General features: G+C 35.6%; 1 non-coding gene across 1 annotated transcript; it reads right to left on the bottom strand.

Moving 5' to 3' along the window:
- Positions 1-5,329: 5,329 nt before the first annotated feature.
- Positions 5,330-5,434, bottom strand: LOC111783729. Its single transcript, XR_002813412.1, has one exon. It is a non-coding gene; the product is annotated as a U6 spliceosomal RNA (small nuclear RNA).
- Between the last annotated feature and the right edge of the window lie 4,605 nt (positions 5,435-10,039).

The following is a 10,039-nucleotide window of genomic DNA, read 5'->3' as shown; positions in this document are numbered from 1 at the left end:
AATTTATTATGAGCCAGCAAGGGACCTTATGGACTTATCGATTATCAGCTCTAATAGCAAGGGAACCTTATGAACCTATCGATTATAAGCTCCAATGATATAAAATTAAGTAATTAAACTCTTTAATTAATCAATTTTCATTCATTAACTATAGGTCACTCCACTGTAGACCTAGAGTTGCACTTTTATGCACACTCCACTATAGACCTAGAGTTGCACTTTTATGCACTGTAGGACAAGTTATGTCCATTGATATAATCATTACAAGCAAGTCGATCGTTCACGAGTTTTTTATAATTACAGTGGGTCAAAAGTTCGTTTTATCCTTGTAATTACATATTTCACCTTAAGTACCACTAATTCTCCAATGAACAATTTGTTTATGATCCGATCATAAACGAAGTCTCTTTTGGGCCAATGAGAGGGTGGGGCCCCATTGTTCAAGTCCTGAAATCAGTACTTAAGAGAATAACTCATCTACTTCCCTGATATGGAAATGAGTGAATTTCATCTCATGATATTAAGTTCCCAACTTCCTATTTGGTCAAGTTACCAAAATTGTAGGCATATTAAATCGGCTAAAAGAGTTATTCTCACCCAGGTAAATTAAAGGACAAGCCCTCACCGGTAGGAGTTCATAACTCACCCAGAATTAAGATCGAATTGCATATGATCATCATGTGAAATATTAATCTTCTCAATTAACAGATTTATAAAGAGAGATTAAATATTTACTGGTCCAGTCTTATACAAACTCATTGTATAGGACACCCTCACGTACATGTCTCCACATAAACGATTTGGATCAAATCATTTGTAATGACTACAAAGTGGACCGTATCAATAGTGTTACAAGGATATGGCACCCAATCTTATCCATATACTATAGACTCTTTAGGTTATTACTTGAACACGATTCTCTTATGTGTCAACCACATATTGTTTAAGATTACATTAATAACCTTTGATTTTCATACCATGACAACAATTAAATTACAAATAAAATAATAAAAATTATTTGCTAAAAACTAAATAATCAATTACGAGACTTTAAGGCATAAATCCCAATAAGTCAGTTTTCGACCAGTTCAAGAAGTTTGCTCAATTTTTATCCTGATTCCAATTCTGATCATATTTAATGTGATGTAGGACCTAATTGAAGAAAAACACTATTTTTGGACACTCTATTCATGTGAAAACGTGAAACGAAAGGGCAAGTGTCAATCATGTAAGTCAGTGCATGGTACTTAGTAAGAAATACTTTTAGGATTCTCTTGTAATGCATGCATGCTAGAATATTTACCTTACGTAGATTTTTTTTACAATGAAATGAATTTAGGTGATTAGAAAATTAAGAGTATGGAAGCATGGTGTCTAGAATGCTAGTATGCTTTATATTTCCGTTATATGAGTGTTTATTTCATGCTGAAATGAGGATGGAAACTTTTGATCTGCGTTCTAGGTGTTTGATGAATGCTATGGCGTCGTTGAGCATGTATGTTTATTTTGCATGAATTATGTAGGATGATTCTAGATAATTATTCTGTGCACACCCCATTCATTCTAATAAAACAGTATCATGCTAACACTAGGGAGGGGTGGTTAGGTTGACTAGCCTAATTTAGACTTAATCTTTTCCCTAACAGCCTAATAGACCACCATGACTTACCAACTAACTTAATTGTTGTCCTTCGGTTGTAATATGTGAACGGTGTCAACAACTTTGTTGGAGAACAGGGGTTCCTGTTCAAAACCCGATTGAACCTAGCCGTTTCGCATGGGAAACGAGAGACCCACGTCTTACAGACCATTAGCTGAGTGAGATACAGAAGGGGTACCCCCCCCCCCCCCCAACGAGGGTGACTCTATGGACCTGGGAGACGTCAGCTCACCCCTAGGTAAGACACCATATAGTCTCATATACGTCATGTATGAGGTAACGCCTCGTAGAGGGTCACCAGTCATTCATAGCTCGACATAAGGAACTCTCAAGATTTAAAATGAAAGGACAGAGAACTAGAAGCTCCAAGGGGATAAGACTAGAATCAGCCGTCCTAGAGTCGATAAGAAGCCCGTGTGAATCTTTTAAGCCTAGAACGCGATGAGAGCCTACAAGTAGGTGGCTTACTGAGTATAATTTTTATACTCATCCTTGCTACATTTTCTTTTTCAGGTGCATGATTCTACGAGTCGAGAGAGAGGGCGTGTTTGAGATACATGGATTGCGACATAAGAAAGCATGTTTTGGGGCGTTAGTCTAGTCTTTTTACTTTCACAAACTTTCATGTATCTTCATTGTCAAAACTAGTCACAACTTGATTCATTGTATTGAAATTCTCTTCTTTTGAAATAAATGATTTTTTGCATTGATATCTTTTCAATTGTTTATTACATTCACATTGCATCCATATTGTCATTTGAGTCACGACTCATTCTAAAAAATTTCGGTTGTGACAACTAGCCTACTCGTCGTCCATGGAAAAGTTAGCTAGCGAACCTATCCCACAAGCCATGAAGTCACCTAACGATTGGGGGCGCTAACCCCTGGTACAAGCCAGCTCGAACAAGTCACCAACGTGGTCAACATCCTCCCATAGGACATACCCACTATGTAGGTAATTTTGACCTACATATGTAATCAACGTCCTACCATAGGATGGATGCACCATGCAATGTAGTCGGCCTACCACTAAGTAACACAAGCCTAACCAACATGACACCTAGCTCGATGGTACCACACCAGAGTAGAAAGGGAAGTGGAAGGTCCTCAAACACTATATCAGCTTCTATAGGCTAAGAAATCTTTTTCCTGTCTCAGGGTTCTAAAGTAGTTCTCTAGATCTCAAGGGTAGTTAGGTGGTTTTGATAGGGGCTCTAGCTTCCCGATTCCTTCAATCATGAATTCTCGAGTCTATTGTAGTCCAGAGTTAAAGGGTTTCACCCTCTAGTCGTCCCTCACGATACCACTTAACGCAATATCTGGAGGGTCCTCTATATAAACCTAACTCAGTCACTACAAGGGTACGCGCTATACTTATCATTCATAGAATAAGTTCACACAATCAATCAACATGAGTTTATGTATGTTTAACTATGCATGCAGTCACACGAACTCAACGATGCAATAACATCCATCAAGAACCTGGAGCGCAGAAACACAAATACCCCAACCACCAACATAGTATAATTAAATATAAGGAGTAGTAAAGTATACAAAAATCTACATACGAAATCTCATCAAGGTAGCAAGTATAGGATATTTCGGATCTAGTCACCTATAAGTAATTTTCACTATCATGCATGCATCACCAAGCACGTCCTACAAGTATAACTTCCTAATTTTGTGTGGTTACTTATCGGGTTGTTGCATGCCTTCCCGAAAGCAGCTTACTAGTCGAAAAAGTTTCCAAAATTTATGGAAAAACCCTTGGAGGAACCTAATTTAGGTGAAAATAGGGTTAGTATTAAAATCGAGACGAAAAAATAGGTAAACATAGGGGAAAACAACAAAAGTAGGTGTGTCGCATGCTTGCCATTGTTGTCGTATGAAAGTTGCTAAGTAAAGAGTTGGTTGTGTTAAAGTAAAGGGAGTGTTAAAAGATTCTAAACTTTACTTCAGTATGAGATGTGGCCATGACGAGGAAATATTGTGGTTAATCTGACTCATAAAATAATTGTGTTGAGTCTAATATGGACACATTTGGGGGGCACTCCCCTTTAGCTCAAGCAAGGATATTCTGATGCTAGTTTTGTCCTAATGATTCTTTGGTCGAGTTTGGGAGAACCAAGGTAGGTCTCTAGTGGGATAGTCCACAACATTTGGACAAGTCATTGTTTGTCGTACTTATGTTGTGAGTCTTAGAGTCTGAAAGAAGGTTTGTTAGTGAGATAGTCCATAAGTAGTGCGCAGTTTCATATTCGATCTGAGGCAAGTTTATTTTTAGCGTGTGTTAGTAGTCAGTCCGATATTCGAATCGTCATGGAGACAACGTAAATTTTAAATGGCAGAGAATGTCATAATCCACGATGCTATTATACTCCTGAGAAAGTCATTAAGGACGATGACTAGTTTAAGTAGGAAATAGTGTCACAACCATACTATGAAGATAGTATGTCTTCACCCTCACATACAAATAGACAAGGTGGCGACACAGAAGTGGCGCCCAACCAACCAAGTAAGGGCTGAAACAAGACAAATGTCATACTATCAGTGAAGAAATCGGTTTATCATTCAAAGACAAAACACATCAAATAATCATACCATTTCACTCGTAGGAGAGTGAAAGAAGGTGATATGTGTTTTGAAAATATAGAAGGTGCATCCAACAAACATGTTGACAAAATGTGTTGATGTTTGTAAGAGGTTGTACAAAGCTTTGGTTGGTCTTTTATAGCTTCTATAGATGTAGTGGGGTGAAGATATTGATTATGAGGAGAATCGTTTGAGAATGAATTTTTTTAAATTGACTAGATCAGTCTCCAAGTGAGAATTGTTAAGTTGTATGATATGATGCTTACTTATGAGTTACTTGAACCATCTATACATAAACCCTAGTGATCGTGGAGTTTTCCATCGTAGTGTTTCCACGTATATTTCTCTTTATTCTCTTTTGTTCTTCATGTTTGATCCTAGGTTGTTGGGATTAATGCCATAAATTATCGTAATTAATGATCTATTTTTTTTCTTAATAATTTGTATTATCTTATTGATAATTTAATGTTATTCATTTGATAAAAAATTGAAGGTCATTAGCGTTATCATGAACAATATATTATTTTATTTAAAAAATGTCAATATCTCTGATTTTCGGGCAAAATTGCACGTTTTCCCCATTCGTGACGTTTTTTTTCTCTCCCCTTAATTTGGGTTGAGTATGATGTCATGGATACTCATTTTTCTTTAGGTTTCATTTCTTGCACAAAATATTAAGAAAATGAATCCCTCCGATATTAGTTTAATGACACCAATTATTTCTTCGTGGTTGACCTTAATGAACATTTGAAACAATATTGAAACATATATTACCTAATTGGAGTTCTTTTTCTTTAAATACTCAATGATTGGAAATTAATGCCTTTTCTTATGGGGAGAAGTTCAAACTAGGCAAATTGGTTCTCCATGGTAGCTATTGTTAAAATAAAGGGGGTAAAAATATAACAATCCATCCTAATTTCTCTTTAAAATACGTCGAGTAATTTACATTTTTTATTCCTCGAATTTGAACTACCTGTAAAAAAAAAAATACATTTTACATGTCTTAGGTAGAGTTAAACGTTAATTGATCTAAGGAAATGATGAAGTGATGTTGACTATGTAACGACCAATGCCTAATATTTGGATCATTTCTTGACATGTGTGTGTCGTCATTGCATAAGGGTCATGCTAATCTTCTTTGTATTGTTCCAATTTAATCGAATGTCCCCGAATCTTGACAAACTAGTGATGGTGGCAGGGACCATGTCGTGAGAGATGCAAGGGAATGTTGGGGTCATCAGGTATCGAACCCGAATTTCAAATCTTGGACATGGGGTTGTTACAAATGGTATCACGGTACCTCGCCTAATAAGATGTGGTTCGAGGATGGACCAAAGTGGAAGCTGGTGGGCATGTGTCACCTTGAGTAAAGGAGAGATACATGAATTAACCAAAACCACATCCGAATGATAATGATCTTGAGGATATGATAACTAAGAAAGACTTGCAACAATTGAAAATTACTACCTATACCAACAAGGTGCATCTTTCTTGTCAGTGACTCAATCATAGGAGCTCCTTCGTTAACCATGTTGTACTTAGAACAATTCTATATTGGGTGACCTGCTAGAAATTTTCTTAGTACGTATGTGAGTGAGATTAAAGATCCTAGAAGACTCGTGTTAGTCATGATACATATTTTAGAGCCCGAAAATATATTTTATCTAACTTTTTAAAATTCTTCTTCTTAATATGATTTCATAGTTGTGTTAGATTAGTTTTAAATCCAAATAATAGTCCAATCTTGAGAAAAATGATTTTTTACATTTTATAATATATATTTATTACATGTAAACAATGAAAACCCTAGTAAATGTAGGTGAGATGTTCCATCAAACCTCATAGGAGTGGTTGGAAAAGATACAAAGATCATTTTCTTGTAAACATATTATCTCCCAATGAACGTGTTTCTTATACATCAAGCTACTTTGGAATTGAAAATGGAATGGTTTCTATGACTCTACCAAACTCTTTCGTCAACCCTTTTTCATATTAAAATATCCCAAACACAATATAAATGGTTGATTCTAAAATAAAAAAAAAATAGTACCAATGTGATATCTCACGTTAGCTGGGGAGGAGAACGAAACATCATTTATAAGGGTGTGGAAACCTTCCCCTAGCAGCTAGCAGTGGACTTGGGCCGTTACAAATAGTATCAAAGTCAGACACCAGACTATGTGCTAGCGAGGAGGCTGTTCCCTGAAGGGGGTAGACATGAGGCGGTATGCGAATAAGGACGCTGGGCCCTAAAGGGGGATGGATTTGGCGGGAGTCCCACATCGATTGGGGAAAGGAACGAGTGCCAACGAGGACGCTGGGCCCTGAAGGGGGGGGGATTGTGATATCCCACAATTTTGAGAGAGGAGAACGAAACAACCTTTATAAGGGTGTGGAAACCTTTCCCTAGAAAACACGTTTTAAAGCCGGGAGAGAAAGCCCAAAGAGGACAATATTGGCTAGTAGTAGGCCTAAGTCGTTACAACCAATATGTTCATTCAATAAATGATATCTGCTAGCGGTGAGCCTAAGCAGTTACAACCAATATGTTCATTCAATAAATGATTATGGTGTTGGATGAAAGTCCCACATCGACTAATTTAGAGAATGATCATGGGTTTCTAAGGAAGGAATACTCTCTCCATTGGTGTGAGGCCTTTTGGGAAGCCCAAAGCAAAGCCATGAGAACTTATGCTCAAAGTAGACTATCATTCCAATACCATTGTGGAGAGTCGTGTTCATCTAACATATTGATCATCAAGCTTATATAAAATATGTTCACTACTAGAGTCTTGGTTTAAATATTTGTGGGTTGTTTCAAGAGATTATTAGCATTGTTTGTAGATTTTTAAACTATTTCGAGTAGACTAGGGAGATTTGGGCGTGTTCGAGATCTTGCTATAGTGTTTTTTCTATATACAATTCTTTTTCTAGCTCGTTCTCGAGAGGGTGTACATTTTTTTGGTGTTCAAAGGAGGTTGCTTGAGAGTTAAGAGATTCACGGCTCGTAAACGTTGAGATTGTAGCGGGAGAGAGGATTGATGCACCAAATAGTTTTCTCGTCTTTCCTTTACTTGTACATTTTGTTCCGACTTTTTTCCGTGAGTTTAGATTTAGTCTTAGGCGAGCATAATGACAAAACTTTTTACTAGGGGATTGATTTAGCCGTGAGACTTTTTACAATATTTAATGAGTTTATGTTCGAGAAAAGTAATTTAGACTAGAACTTAATGATATAAATAAAAGGTGTTTTTGACTCGGAATAATTAGAATTCCTTTAGAGGTTGTTATAATAAGGGTGATATGTTATTCAAAACTAGACAAAGACATGGGTGACATGATATGATAATTGAGATTCGGTGAATCTGCCATTATCATCTTCTTGACTTATGACCTATCTATTGTATCAGTCTTGATTGTTTAATTAATTTAATCGTTGGTTCATCCCGAGTATTCTCCACCTATTATTTTGCTTTGATCCTATATTTCTTTCCATTTATTTCTCTATATAATTATGTACACTAGAGCATCAATTCGGAGGACGATGTTCTTCCACTTCAAGCTATATTAAAATTTTACTCGATATGCTTGGGATTTTACATTTAACCGCAATCAATTTTAAAATTTTTTAATAGAAAAGTTAAAAAATAAAAAATTTATCAGATAATTTTTAAAGTTTAAAGACCTATTAACCAACAAATTCGAATAATTCATCCGCCATAACTTTTCTCAGGTGAAAAACATTATTAAAGAATTTTTCTAATCACTTTTCACACGTGATAATATTTTTAAAGTCAAATGTGTTTTGGTCTATGATATATAATTTTTTTTTTTTTTAATTTAGCTCTATGATTGAAGAAGTAATTTAATTCTTAAAATTTTAATATTTTTCAATGCTATTTTCATAAGTACCTGAGAAAATTAGAAAATAAATTAGGCTATTTCAGACAAAAATAAATAAATAATACCTCTCTGAAAAATATTACAATCATGCTGTGAATGTTTGATTAATCCACCACACCTAAATGGTGTGAAAGTTATCTTATTTATAATCAAATAAATTACAAGGATATGGAAATAGTAATAATCAAATAAATTACAAGGATATGGAAATAGTAATAAATGGAAATAACAATAAATGGAAAGATACCTATGGCAATAAGGCAAATATCTAATATTTGCCTTATAATAAAATATCAAATATAATATATACGGTAAACTATAATTTATTACTAAATATCCTTAACACATGCCATAAGAGATTATTATCGATCACAGTTCAAGTTTTGAAACTTTCAATATTGGGTTTAAAAAGTCAAATTTAAAATTTTCTATTGAGCTCATGATTTATTATTATTATTATTATTATTAAAACAATAAATTAAATAAATATTTAACGACCTAAATTTCTACGTCACTAGTAACGTCTCAGGCTCATTTCTAATGGAGAAATATAACTCTGAGAAGAAAACCTCATCTATAGTATAAATGTTGAAAACATTACACTCTCTTCTTCCCTAGAAAACACAATCATGATCATGATCTTACGTGTTTAAATATGTAATATTAAAATTTTGAGAAAATAAAAACAAATACAAAATAATTTAAAACAATGAATTGCAAGACCTATTCTAACCTAAGACTAGATGTAACGACCCTAAATTTCCACATACTCAGAGTCGCTACTAACGTCTCATGCTCATCTATAATACAGAAATATAACTCTTACATAAACATAATTGATAACGTAAACTTCAAAAAAAAAAACATTTAAAACAACTTCTTCTCTGGAAAACACAGTCATGGTCTTACGTGTTTAAATATGAAATACTGAAATTTAAAGAAAACAAAAACAAATATAAAATAATTTAAAACAATGAAATGCAAAACAACCTAATCTAACTTAAGACTAGAAATTTAAATATGAATTTACCCTATGCACGTGCCACAGTCTCTGCTCGCGATGTCGCCGTCCTCCGTACAAGTGCGCCTTGCCTTTACCTGAAAAATGATGTGGCACACGGCCTGAGTATTTCAAAGAATACTCAGTAAGTGGCCCCACTATAGGGGCCATGCAAATGCAAACACATGCAATCATGATTTAGGGACCTATCTCTAATCATCTTAGGGGTGGCCTCCAGTCTCGGACAAATTGGATGTGTAGTACTTCCCTACACACGACTCACACGTGCGAGTGTGAATCCCCAGGGCGCTCGCACACCCCCTGGACCCTCTGGTCAAGCTAATCTGTAGCGACGTCCGGAGGTCAGCGGAACCCCATAGTGTCATGCACCTCATGAACACCCTCATCTGTGTGCTTTCGCACCTGTGCGCATACGCGCTCATCATACGGTGCGCGTCTGCACTCATCATCTCTAGGGGAAGTAGCCCTATGCTTATGAACATACAATATGCATGAGGTCCCTCTAAATCCATCATAATGTCTCTTCTGACACAACCCTCTAGTCTCATCTCTTTGTTACTCTAGGTAACACATACTCGTGGATATTTATATTAATATCATTTTCACGCTCTTAGGGTTGTGTCCTATGTCGATCTAACGACATGATGCAATATGGCACTCATCATCATATAGCATGCTCAATATGGAAAACGTCATCATATTAAGGTAAACGTCACGCAATCATCATACTCATCATACTCATCATATTGCCACAAAGTTCATCAAACATATCAAGTACGACATTCATCAAAATATATATATAGTGAGCACATCATCAGGTATCATAACCCACACATCATCATAACTCATACATCATCAAA

This window comes from Cucurbita pepo, chromosome LG20, assembly GCF_002806865.2.
Source record: "Cucurbita pepo subsp. pepo cultivar mu-cu-16 chromosome LG20, ASM280686v2, whole genome shotgun sequence".
NCBI lineage: Eukaryota > Viridiplantae > Streptophyta > Magnoliopsida > Cucurbitales > Cucurbitaceae > Cucurbita > Cucurbita pepo.
The sequence above is the reverse complement of the archived record's forward strand: the minus strand, read 5'-3'. Positions and strand labels throughout refer to the sequence as shown.